This window comes from Mus caroli, chromosome 3, assembly GCF_900094665.2.
Source record: "Mus caroli chromosome 3, CAROLI_EIJ_v1.1, whole genome shotgun sequence".
Taxonomy (NCBI): Eukaryota; Metazoa; Chordata; class Mammalia; order Rodentia; family Muridae; genus Mus; species Mus caroli.
In genome coordinates this window covers 114774398-114787401 of record NC_034572.1, presented here as the reverse complement: position 1 = coordinate 114787401, position 13004 = coordinate 114774398, and the positions used below count along the sequence as shown (strand labels likewise).

General features: G+C 43.1%; 1 protein-coding gene across 3 annotated transcripts in view; it reads left to right on the top strand.

Annotated features, from left to right (window-relative positions):
- Window positions 1-482: 482 nt before the first annotated feature.
- The window catches only part of LOC110290846 (transmembrane protein 56), a 77296-nt gene continuing 64774 nt past the window's right edge, over window positions 483-13004 (top strand). Inside the window, exons 1-3 of one of the 3 annotated variants that reach the window (XM_021157680.2) lie at window positions 483-666; window positions 2260-2362; window positions 2536-2585. The gene's annotated coding sequence lies outside the window, so the exon portion shown is untranslated. The remainder of the gene's footprint in view (window positions 667-2259; window positions 2363-2535; window positions 2586-13004) is intronic. The other 2 variants (XM_021157679.2, XM_021157682.2) reach the window with 2 other exon arrangements.

Here is a 13004-nt window from a genome sequence, read left to right as displayed (position 1 = left end):
AGGTGCCGTAGAGAGCAAGAGCCTCGTCCTCCCCAGAAGCATGGTTTCTATTTGAGGGACAAACCAAGAAAATATGGAGAGAAAGACCTTGGCTTAAGCCGTGGAGGGAAAAAAGATGTTCTAAGACAATAAATTCACAAGTTAGGTATCAAGAAAAGCAGGGGGGTTGGGGAAAGGTTTTATAGAGGGTCAGAAATGAGGGTTGGATCAGTCTGGGAGTGGTTAAAAAATTGTGGGGATAAGATCAGCGGTACAGATCAGATCACCCGTACCTTCGAGGGGTTGAAGACATTGGGAATATGGACAGGCTCACTTTTTTAGTCCAAATCTACTAGCACCTCTTTTATGGTGTTCATGCGACTAGGCACCAGGGATACTGCAATAATGCAGTAACAGTTGACACCCAAGCAGTGACTTAATAATAAGCCTGAGTATATAGATCACCAACTGCTTGGCAGGGTCTCCTAGTGATAAGCCCCATCCCTTGGGCTGCCAGGGGGTGGGGCCTTATAGAGTCCTGTGGGGGCTAGAGTCCATCTCACAAGAGCAGCATCAGTCCTAGTAAAGACTGAAAAGTATGGGCAAGAAGACTGAAGCATCCCTGTAAGACCCAAGAAGAAAGACCTCCTTGCTCAACTTTTTGCCTTCCCATGACCCTATGACAAGGTAGGACTATCTGGGTTAGAGACACAACTGGGGCCGCATGACCACTAGGACTAGTGGTTGTAATTCTTACCATTAAAGGCCTTCAGAAAGTTAGTGATAGAAAGTGTCCCAGCACCACCCAAGTCCTCCCACAGACGAGACTTTTTCCTTAGTTAGACACTCTAACATCTGTTCGAGTCATAACTGTTTGCCTAGGACTCCTTGAATGTGAACCCTTGAATACAAGGGCAACTGTGCAATGCTTATAATGATTGCTTCTTGCTTCTTGTATGCCAAGTAGTTAGAACATGCATTATCTACTTCCCATAAAAGATATTATGAGATAGATACCATTAGGATCCTCCTTTTATGAGTGAGAACACTAAGCTACAAAAAGGTCAGGCCATTTTCTCTGAGTTACAGAGCCAAGAGTCCATAGAGTCAGGATTCAATCTTCCTCAGTCTAGTTCTATGTTCTACGTTTTTTGGTTTTTTGTTTTGTTTTGTTTTGTTTTTTATCATCTATGGTATCACTAAAACTATTACAGTTTATCTAAGCTGTTATGCTATAAATTAAACAGAGCAAGATAGAACTGTGCTATTACTATATATGACTTTTCACTTAGTAAGTTTAAAAAGAATAGACTTTTTTTTTGGAGACAGGATCTCATATAGCCCAGATAGGCCTCAAACTTAAACTATATAGCTGAGGATGGCCTTGAATTTCTGATCTTCTTACCTTCACCTACCAAGTGCTGGGGTTATGGCTGTGTGAAAGGGGATCAGACTCAGGACCTTGTGAATGCTATCTCACCTTCTACTCACTGAGTTACAACCTAAGCCTACAAAAAGGTTTGTCTGTTTGTCTATCTGTCTGTTTGTTTGTTTGTTTTTGTTCTTTTAAACATTTAGCATTTCAGTAAAGAATTACTTTTTCAAGCTAGGCATCATAGTATATATATAAATCCTGGCACTCAGGAGGCTAAGGCAAGAGGATCATCATGAGTTAGAGAATGTCTTGTGCTCCAGAGTGAGACTCTATCTCAAAACAACAAAAATGTCCAACAGAGGTGTAGTAGGTGACACATACCTATGACCTAAGCACGTGGGAGTTGGAAGGAGGAAGATCAAAGGTTCGAGACTATCCTGGACTACTTTATACCCTGTTTTAAACCTACTACCTCCACCAACAACACACCAGAAAAACAACAACCAGAAAACACACAAATACATTTCTAGGCTATCATGGGAAATAAATCTCGACATTTTAAAAATGATAATCACAAAAATGACTTTAACTTTCAACATTATCAGATTTATAGATTTTGATCAATAAATGCAGTAAAAGGAGAAAAAAAAAAGGTTTTCTTCACTAAACACTCCTTATCTTTGAAATTCATTGAGCTAATTTCCTTACCTTTCCAATCCTCTTCCAAGTCCCTTCTCCTTCCTTATGGAGAAGGGACTGCCCCCAAATCCTACTCCTTTCTTATTTTTTTTTTTAATTCCTTTCCTTTGCATCAGAGCCTTTTGTCATTGACAGGAACACACATTTCATCTTCATTCCTATTTCACTAATTATTAACTTTTAATGCAAATCTTTTTAATGCAAAGAAAATCCACAGTGGTCTTCCGGTGAAATCTGTGTGTCTGTGTACTCCAAGATACTAAGCACAGCGTTCTGCCTCCGACTATCTCCTGCAGCTGTCTCGTGAATGTGAGTAATATCATTATTCCCTTCTGTAAGTGAGGAGATGGAGACTTTACCGTGCTAAATGAGTCCTGCTGGTGCCTTGATTTGATTTCCTGTTGTCTGTTTTGTGGCCATCTAGTGGCTTCAGAATATAGTGAGAAGTGGGGAAGGAACTTAATACAGCAAATATTTTCCAGAGAAGAAAAAGGGATCAGAAAAATGGAATTCTCAGAGGTGCTGCTTAAAGGTCAGTGTCGTTTCCTCTTGGAACTTTTGTGTAAATAATGCGTACACTTAACAACATAACAACATGACTAAATAGCGCTTACTGCTTTGAGAGTGTGTGTGTGCATCTGCGCATGTGCGCACGCATGCTGTACGCCCATGTTGCACACGTGTGGAGGGCAGAAGGCACTGCTGGGCATCCTCTTCATCATGCTCAGTCAGCCAAGTCCCAGTGACCCCCTGTGCCTCGGCCTCCTACAGTGCTGGGTTACAGGCCATGGCACAGGGCCTGCCTTGTTCCATGGGTGCTGGGATCTGAACTCAGGTATTTGTCTTTTCAGCCGCTTGCCCTCTAGAGTGCATGTGCTTGCACTTCAGCTTGACCGTAGCACGTTTCATATGCTGTTCAGCATGTAGCAACATTAGGTGCCCTGTCCATTTTGAAGCCATTCTCTTTTACTACATGAAATTTTAATGAGAAAGCTGATGGGCTTGTTAACTTGCCAACAGTTAAAAACTATAAAACTTGGATGGCGTGAAGATTGCCTCCTCCTCTTTGCCAGTACTCAGGTGGGTTCAGCGGATCCTTTTCACTTTGAGTTGAACCTGGGAAATGAACCTTGGAAAGCAGTTTAGCAGTTTGTAATACTTACTACATGTCTTTTAATGAGACCTCAGTTTTAAACATCTTGGAAGAAGTCCAATTTTCCTCTCCTCCATCAGTGTTATCCTCTCCTCTCCTTAATCTTTACCCAGCGACTATCAGCTCTGCCCTTACTCTTGACCAGTAAACCAATCTCAAATCTTCCTCATTAAAAAAAGAAAAGGCCAAATCAATAATGCCCTCCCTCAGCCGGTCTGCCTCAGCTTGGCTTCTGTCACCTGCATGCCCAACCACTTAGCAGCGGCACCGCTGTCTTTACACACAGCATCTCTCCATTTGGTAGTGTTTTCTACTCCCAAGGCTACTTCTATGCAGTCAGACTATGTCACGGGATAGAAGCTGAGCACAGAGCAAAGCTGTGAATTAGGCGTTGAGATGTAAGTCGGCCTGAACAAAAGGTCTCCTGTACGTGGCTGATTGACAGATACAAGGTCTTACTGTATGTATATTCCTGTCCGGTGAGGTCATCATCCTTCGGCCTCAGCCTACTGAGAGTGTGGGCAGTCACCACTCCTCCTGGCCTTTCTAAAGGAGCTAAGGAGGCTACTCAAGGGAAAGAACTTCCAGGTGAAGGGCCCAGAAACGTTCCCTCTATTTTCCTGTGAGCTTCCTCTCCCGCTTGCATTTCTTCCTAAACTTTTCAATCTGGTGGGTGAATCTCTTTTCTTCAAAAATCTTCAGCTGTGGGCTGGAGAGATGGCTCAGTGGTTAAGAGCACTGACTGCTCTTCTGAAGGTCCTGAGTTCAAATCCCAGCAACCACATGACGGCTTACAACCACTGAAGACAGCTACAGTGTGCTTACATGTAATAATAAATAAATCTTAAAAAAAATCTTCAACTGTTTCCCACCAAAGGGTTTCATCTTTTGCATATTTCATTTCATAATGACTCAGGCATGGCCTGAACGAACATTCCAACGTCATCTGGGTAAATACGGATGGTTGGGAGCTCCAGAGGGCAATGGGGTCAAGTCCTGTGAATAAGGCTAAAAGTGAATCTCCTAATGGTGGCCAGTCCTGCTCTACTGTAACATAGATGCACATTGTAATAAGAACTTGCTTTCCGCAAAAACGAAATCTACTCATTTCTCTACAAAATATTTCTCCTAATTTCTTTTTTTCAACTTGACAGTGGCCACTTAACCCAGTTTAGAGTTCTTTGGCCTTTTGTTTGTTTGTTTGTTTTGGTTTTGTTGTTGTTGTTGTTGTTGTTGTTTTTTCCTGCTTGGCAATTTGAGCTATAGATTTTGGACCCAAGATGTTGCCTCCTTAGTGGCAGCGGATCTTGTCCTAACTCATTGTAGTTGGTCCTGATAGCTTCCACCAGCTTAGCCAGAGAGACTTTTTCTTCCAAGTTAACCCATGTGAGATCACCAGTGATGTATGTCTTGCTGTGGACCAGCCAACCCAGCTTGGTCTATACCTTGAGATGTAGTAGGGGACCCCCATCTTGCAACACAGGATAGGCAGGAAGAACACCAGCTCAATTAGGTCTACTATGTAGACCACCACCACTAGCTGCCCCTTCTTGTTCTCTACCAAGGTGGTGGTGACTGTATTGACCCCATGCTCAAAGGACAGGCGGTCTCTTTGTTGGGACGGCCCCTTACCAGCAGCTTTCTTCTCAGCTCAGGCCAGCAGCCTTTGCCTCTTTTGCTTAGTCTCTGGCCTGTAGCTGTGGACAAGGTTGAGCAGCTGGGTTGCTGTTTGTTGGCCTGGGGCCCAGGTGAACTGGCAGGAGGTACTTTGAACCACTTATAGAGGATGGTCCTTTGATGCTGTAGCTCAAGTAGCTGGGCCACTTGACAAAGCACGTGAGTCTCTTTGGGGCTGAATGTCCTGTCCAGTGCCAGAGTTCTTAGGCCTTTTCTCAGAGGACTCACCACCTCTTCAGGCCCCTGTTTCTTTATGATGCCGGGGGGGGGGGGGGGGGGCCTTTTGCTTCCTCTTGTCCTTCTTCTCTTAGGGCTTTGTGCTTGGCTGGAAGAGAGGTTTTATTTGGGGCTTTTCGTAAAAGAACAAGAGATTCCTGCTTTTTTTTTTTTTTTTTTCCACTTTAAACCAATGACAACAAAACGAGCGCTTTTATTAGTTCTTGAGAGCTTCACACAAGGTGTTTTGGTCACACCTCCTTCAGCTGCTCCTCCCAGATTTGCCCATTTTCCTTAATCATCCTGGTTTCTGCCCTTTTGCCACTTTGAAAAAAACGAAAACAACATGAACTTTAACCAGAATTGGACACTATGTGTCTTCCGTTAGGGGTGTCTGAAGAGCAGGTAGCCAGGAATCCAGTAGAGCCTGCCTGACCAGCAACTGCAAAGTTGTTGACCTGCAACCTTTTATCCATTCAAAGTTGTTCGTTGTTACACCATCCCTACTTGGGTAGGGCTTTTTCCTAGACCCGAGATTAAAGCCTTTCTGGTCTTAGTTGATTTCTACACTCTACTGGAATCCTCCTGATTCTCCAGGAAATGAGCCATTTATCTTATGAAGCAATGGTAGGTGACCTGTGAGAATTTGGGTGGGAGCGTCACCTCTGGAGGCCCCAGAGTCTTATGCAACCACCACCTCCAAGAAAAACGTGACAGTTTAAATACTTTCTTCATGGGAAAGGGACAGTGGGGATATAGGTAATAGAGGGTTAGTAATTTATTTTTATTACAAATGAACATGGCTTGGGACATTGTTGTTCATCTGGGTTCTAGCTTTTCCTCCTGTGAGATGAATTTAATACTTTCTAGTTAAGGGAGTATGGGCAAGAAGATGGAACACAGCAATGTTCTTTTGGGGGCAAATCCAGTTAAGTAGACCAGTGAACTTTGTTCACAATCTCTCCCAGAGGAGGGTAATAGGGAAGGCCAGAGAGGCACTGAGTCTGGGGTAGCCTCTCAGTTCTCTTAGCATGCCCAAGGGATAGTCTTTGGGATGGAAAAAAAAAACCATGAAAAACAAAATAAAATACTTAAAACTACTGTGTTTTAAAGCATTAAAATTTATTTTTCAATTTTTTTTTAAGATCAAGTTTTTTTTTATTTTGATTGATTCTATTCCTATTCTACACTTGCATATTGGGGTGGGAGAGAGGATTGAATGATTTTCTTTCCGTTTATAAGTTCTCATTTCATAAGTGTGCTGGCTAGTTTTATGTCAACTTGACAAAAGCTAGAGTTATCTAAAAGGAGGGAACTGTGAGCCTCCATAAGATCTGGATGTGTCCTACTTAGGGTTTCTATTGCTGTGATGAAACACCATGACCGAAGCCACTGGGAAAGGAAACGGCTTATCAGGCATATGCTTCCTTATCACTGCTCATTGCTGATCAAAGCCAGGACAGGGATTCAAACAGGGCAGGACCCTGAAGGCAGGAGCTGATGCAGAGGCCATGGAGGAGCGCTGCTTACTGGCTTGCTTCCCCTCGCTTGCTCAGCCTGCTTTCTTACAGAACCCAGGACCACCAGCCCAGGAATGGCACCACCCACACTGAACTGAGTCTTCCAATCACCAATTAAGGAAGTGCTCTACGGGCTTGTCTACAACCCAACCTCATTTTCTTAATTGTGGTGATGCCATCCCTGGGCTGGTAGTCCTGGGTCCTATAAAAAGGCAAGCCACAAGGAGCAAGCCAGTAAGCAGCACCCTTCCATGGCCTCTGCTTCAGCTCCTGCCTCCAGGTTCCTGCCCTGCTTGAGTTCCTGCCCTGATGTCCCTCAGTGATGATAGGCTGTTATCTGGAACTGTAAGCTGAAACAAATTCTTTACTTTCCAAGTTGCGTTGGTCACGGTGTTTCAGTCATACCAATGGTAACCCTAAGACCATACGTAATCTTATCTGTGTGTACAGAAAAGGCTATGCACTCCCAGAAGTACTGGAGCTAGCCACAGGGAGGAGATCAGGACCACAGATAGTCTCCCTTGGAGATCAAGGTGAAATATGTGAAGGACGAATTCACTTAAATATTGGTTGATCTGAGAGATGGGCTGGATCTCTTTGTTAGCCTTTAATGTATAAGAACTTTGTGGGAGTGTGCATTTGTTTACTCAAAACTCTACAATCTCCATGAAGACCGTTACTGAATGTAAACACCCCAGCAGGATTCTCTTTTATGTTCTACACCATACTGTAGATACTGGGATGCTTTGCCTAGAATTACCAAAGGAGATACCTCAACCATGACATGTCCCAGACTGAGATTGTTTTCTTTCTCCAAAAATGTATACCTCTCCAGTGGCAGATTGCAATAAGTGGTCACAAACTACACACTCTGTCCATCCGTCTTCATATTTTCCTTTGCAAATAGCTTTTTTTTTTTTTACCTAACAAGAAATGGAATTCAGGTTTCCACCTCCTTGTAGCTTGGTTGCCCAGGTGCCTAGGACTGGGCAAAGCAGCAAAAGCAATGGTATAGAAATTCTGGGCTAGACCTTCAGGGTCTTTGTTCCCACTCTCTTGAAAAGCTCCTGCCGTCTTGGAAAGAAACCTGGGTGAGCCCCTGCAGGATGGGAGGTGATGCCTAACTGATTGGAGAAAGATGCCCAACTGAACCCAGAAGCAGCTACCAGAGGGGCTGGCAGCACAAGTTGCCTGATCCGTGGATCCCTTGCTCCAACAACTATTAAGAACTTCAAGGGTTGAAGAGATGGCTCAGTGGTTAAGAGCATTGATTGCTCTTCCAGAGGTCCTGAGTTCAATTTCTAGCAACCACATGGTGGCTCACAACCATCTGCATTAGGATCTGATGCCCTCTTCTGGTGTATCTGAAGACAGCAATAGTGTACTCATCTAAATAAAATAAATAAATCTTAAAAAAAAAAAACAAAAAACCAACCAACCAACCAACCAACAAAAAAACAACCCTTCAAGATGGTGAGGGCAAAATAAAGTAAGCATCGGCTTTCCAGGGATGGGCCCCGCCCACAGCATCTGTAGGAACAGCATCTGTAGGAACTGGTCCTGATTGCCTGAAAGACCATCTTGGATCATCAAGTCCCCAGTGAGTTTGGAGCTAACTGTCAATGTATGGTTGAGTCCATTTGAAAACAGGAAAAAATCTCCAAGTCCAATTCATTAACGGAATCACAGCATTGGTAGTTTTTGAAGCCACTAAGTTTATGATAGCTTATCAGGCAGCAACAAACAATAAATATATACTCCTTTATCTCCTACCAAGGCTTATTAAAGCCTTAGTGGTTCAGCTTTCCCACAAGTGACTTCATCTGAGGACTGAGGAATGCTCTGCACAGTCACATGTTGTCTTTGTACCCGGTGCATGGACTATGGCCAAGTGTGTGACTTGGATCACATGTAAACACGTTTTTTTCTTTGATTTAGAGATAAGGCCTTGGTTTATAGGCCTTGAACTTGAGATCTTCTTGCCTCAGCTTCCGGAGTGTTACAATAACAAGTGCGTACCATTGGGGAATATCTCTTCCCCAATGGCATCTTTGTGCCAGTGTTTCCTCATCTGCCAAGTAGGTATAGCCTTTTTAGAAAATGTAGGTCTGTGAAACTTGCACGTTATGATACCTGAACAGTACTTGGCCAATGCTTTGCTGAATAAGTGAGATAACAATGTTGTATGCAAACACACTGTTCATACAGTTTAGGCTGAACCTTGCGGCAGAACCATGGAAGAATTCTGTACCCAGAGAGGTGGAAACGGATATGGTCCTGCATACTGCAAAGGAGTGAGAGGTAGCCACAAGCCCTGGAGGCAGTCAGACTTCTCTTCCTCTGTATCTCAGATCCTCTGCAGGCTGCTGCTTCCCGTATTAGCTTTATCAGTTCAAAGCGAGAAGAACAAAGAGAAGTCTATGTACTGCCACTGGGAGAGTTGAATTGAGAGAGAAGAATAAATGAAGGCCCAAAGCATAGAATATGCCTACCATATGATAGTCAAAGCGGGAGTATTGGTCAGAAGTGCCACTCAGAGGAAAGTGACCAAATTTGCTTAGCATTGGTCCTAGTATCCAGATATCTTGAGATGTATGGTTGCTAAACCGCCCAGCAAACCAAAGCAGCAAGCAGCAACTGCTTGAGCAGCAACTTTGGTTAAAAAGAAAGAGACCAAGCAAGCAATCCCAGTTTATCTGCTCCCTAGTCCCCAGGAGCCCCTTCCACCTTCATCTTCAGAATACTCCCCCCTTTCTTTCCTTACTCTTAAGTAAAACAAAACAAAACAACCTAACAACCCAATAACCCATGTGCTCCTCTCTCTCTCTCTCTCTCTCTCTCTCTCTCTCTCTCTCTCTCTCCCTCCCTCCCTGCCCCCCCTCTGCTTGGGAGTATAGCAGGAGCCCCATGTAGACGCTGATTAATAGGAGCTTCATCCGATGAACCAGCAATCTCATCAGACCTAGAACTTGAGAAAAGTCACTGAAGGCTTCCTGGGGGAAGTCATGTTTCTGTAGGACATAAAACACACATGAGTGGCATCGACTGAGCTGGGGTAGGGGTGAGGAAGAGGAGGTGGGGGTGAATGCTCTTAATGAGAAAGAAAGCTAAGGCTCCCAAAGCAATACCTACAATCAAGTAGAAGGAAGAGGAAATTTGGAACGTAGAGATTTTACAGGTACTAGATATTGATGAAAAGTGAGTTATGGCAGAAGTGGTTAAGAAAGGAGGCCTAATGGAGGTAATTTGTTTATCCAATTAAGAAATTTGACCTTTATCCTATGGGCAATCAGTGGGAGGCCATTTAGTATTTAAACAGAGGGGTGACATTTAGAAATAGCATCCTCTGACTACAGTGTGAGTAACAGAGGGCAGGCAGAAGGCTTGCCATCTGTTATTGGTAAATAAAGTTTTATTGGCAATCATACACATTCAATTATATTGTCTTTTAGGTCTTAGATAAACTGACCATCTGGCCCACGAACTATTTACTATCTGGTCTTTTAAAGAATATTTGTTTGAGGTACTGTTAATGTAACTTGGAGGAAAATAATGATAAATAGCTAGCTAGCTTTGGAAAGGGGACAGGAGGAATTCTGTAAAGGGGATCTGAAGAATTAATTTCACAACTCTTGTAAAACCCTTAAAACATTCAATTTTCCAGATACCTGATTTTAGCTTTACCTTGGTGACACCACTCCTACAAGATGAGTGCAAAGGAACCAAGATCACAGCTGCAAAGGGATAAGTGTGTGTTGTAAGTGAGAGAGAAGGCCGGGTGGCCAAGCATGGTGGTTCATGTCTTAAATCTCAGCACTTCTGAATTTGAGGGTAGCCTGGTCTACACAGTGAGTTCTGGGCTAGAGCTGCACAGCCAGACCCTGTTTAAAGAAGACTAGGTGGGAACTGGGGAGGAGACAACCAAACGAATTGAACTGTAGACTCCTTACAAAAGGAGATCATTACTTTAACTGTGCATGAGTGTATGTGTGTGTTGTGTGTGTGAGTGAGTGTGTACAACAATCAATTCAGCTTGAGACATACAGTAGGTTGCAAGATGTATTTAGTCAACTGAGCCCTTAACATCACGACATTCCTAATATCTGCTTTGTGGTTCTCAAGCTTTGACTCTGATGCAGGTTGACCCACAGTGGCTGAGCAAGTCAAACCTCAAACTGGTTTCATTTTTTTAAACAACATTAAGTAAAACAACACCAGTGAGTGTATTTCATATGTCCTTCCTTCAAGAGACCAAAAGCTGGGTCTTGGTGTTATTTATATCACAATAGTAACATCAATAAACAAGTTAGTACAACCCCATCATTTATTGAATTACAGCATCAGACACTAACCTCAGTTCTTCTTCAGTTCCTATAATAAACCTAATTATTACAGTCATGTGTAGCCGAGGAGACTGACTTGAAGGTTCTCTTTTCTAAGGTCATCAGCGTGTCAGTTTGTCACCTAAGCCTTGATGCCTCATAGCAGGGGCCCTGCCTCCTCTTTCTCAGTCTTTGATCTCCTCATTCAGTTGCTTAAAACCCTCCATGGTCTTCTCCTCTCCCGAGCAGAGTCTACATAATTTAGCATGGCATAATCTATTTTTCATAATCTCTCAGGGCCTGAGTGGCCTTGGCTTCTGCTGCTGATTCTGTAAGTGTATGTTGTATATTCCTAGTTCTGGGGGCTCTTGGGGACATGCTTTGTGCTTCTGTGGGTTGACATATTCCTCCTCTTTTTGGAGACTCCTTTCTTCACCTCTGCTTGGTCTTTGTGATAAAAATCTAAGTTCTTACCATTCTTTCCTCTGAGATCTAGCTTTTCAGTGTTTTGATTCTCCCATTGGGAAGTGGATATCTGTTTCCTGAAAAATGGTTACACCGAAAGATTTGGGGCTCTCCTACCCTGCTTGATCTCTGGAACTGTTGCTTGGCTTCTGTAAGCCATATTGGATTTTCATTTATAAAATAGGGTAATATGATGCCTTGCTGTTAGACACATTGTAAGTACTCAGAATAAACAGTCATTATTCAGATCCCGTGCAATTAAGACTCACATGTCTTATTCTAGCCCAATAACTTTGAGTACACTGTACTTCCTTAGTGATGCTCTAGTCATCATTTTAGGTTCAACACAAACTATTCTGTGATTTCTCTTCTTAGCTTTCGAACGTGCGTGTATGTACTTGCAAGGTGTAGGGCTGGGTGCTTGTGGGACACGGGTTTGCCCTGAAGTTGCTATCAGAGTCTTCCTCACCTTATTTTTCGAGACAGAGTGTCTGAGTTGCACTCACAGCTTGATGATAGAACTAGTTCTAAGCAGCTGGCTTGCTGTGGGGTCCCTTCTCTGTATCTTTAGGGCAGTCTGCCATGCTCATCCTTGTGTTTATATAGGCTCAGGAGATCCAAACTCCGATCTCCATGCTGTCTCTGTGCCAGAGACCCAGATCTCCACTACCCTTCTCCTTTCTCTTTCGCAGTAACAGCTTCACACATGGTAGCCAGGTGCTCCTCTCCCAACTCTTTTGATTTTTTATTTTGAGACTGGATCTCACAAGGTTACCCAGGAAAATAGTCTTGAACTCATTCTATAGTACATTTCTAGAAATGGTGATTCCTCTGTTTCGGTCTTACCAGCCTGGGAGACCATATTACCAGCCCTGGCTTTCTTTCCAAAATGGTTGGTGCTCCTTGATTCAATTTAATTCCCACAGTAGTGCTGTCAGGTCTTGTCTACATGAAATCTATTTTGAAAGTCATTCAAGATTATTCTCATTACTTTTCAGATAAAGTAACTGAGGTTGAGGGTAATGACATAGAATACTTCAAATCACATGACTAGTAGAAAAATGTAAAAACTGGCATTGTTGTACCAGTTAAAGTCAGAGGGCAACTTGCAGGAGTTGCTGGAGGTAGGTCTGAGCATTTCCTGCCTACAGTGATCTGACAGGCAAGGTGGCCCTGAGTTCAATCCCCAGCACTTGGTAGGTGGAGGTAGGTGGATCAGAAGTTCAAAGTCTTAGTCATTCTGACTGGTGTAAGGTGGAATCTCAGGGTTGTTTTGATTTGCATTTCCCTGATGATTAAGGATGTTGAACATTATTTTTAGGTGTTTCTCAGCCATTCAGTATTCCTCAGTTGAGAATTCTTTGTTTAGCTCTGGACCCCATTTTAAAATAGGGTTATTTGTTTTTCTGGAGTCTAACTTTTTGAGTTCTTGGTATATATTGGATATTAGTCCTCTATCAGATTTAGGATTGGTAAAGATCTTTTCCCAATATTTTGGTGGCCTTTTTGTCTTATTGACAGCGTAATTTGCCTTACAGAGCTTTGCAATTTCATGAGGTCCCATTTGTCAATTCTTGATCTTACAGCACAAACCATTG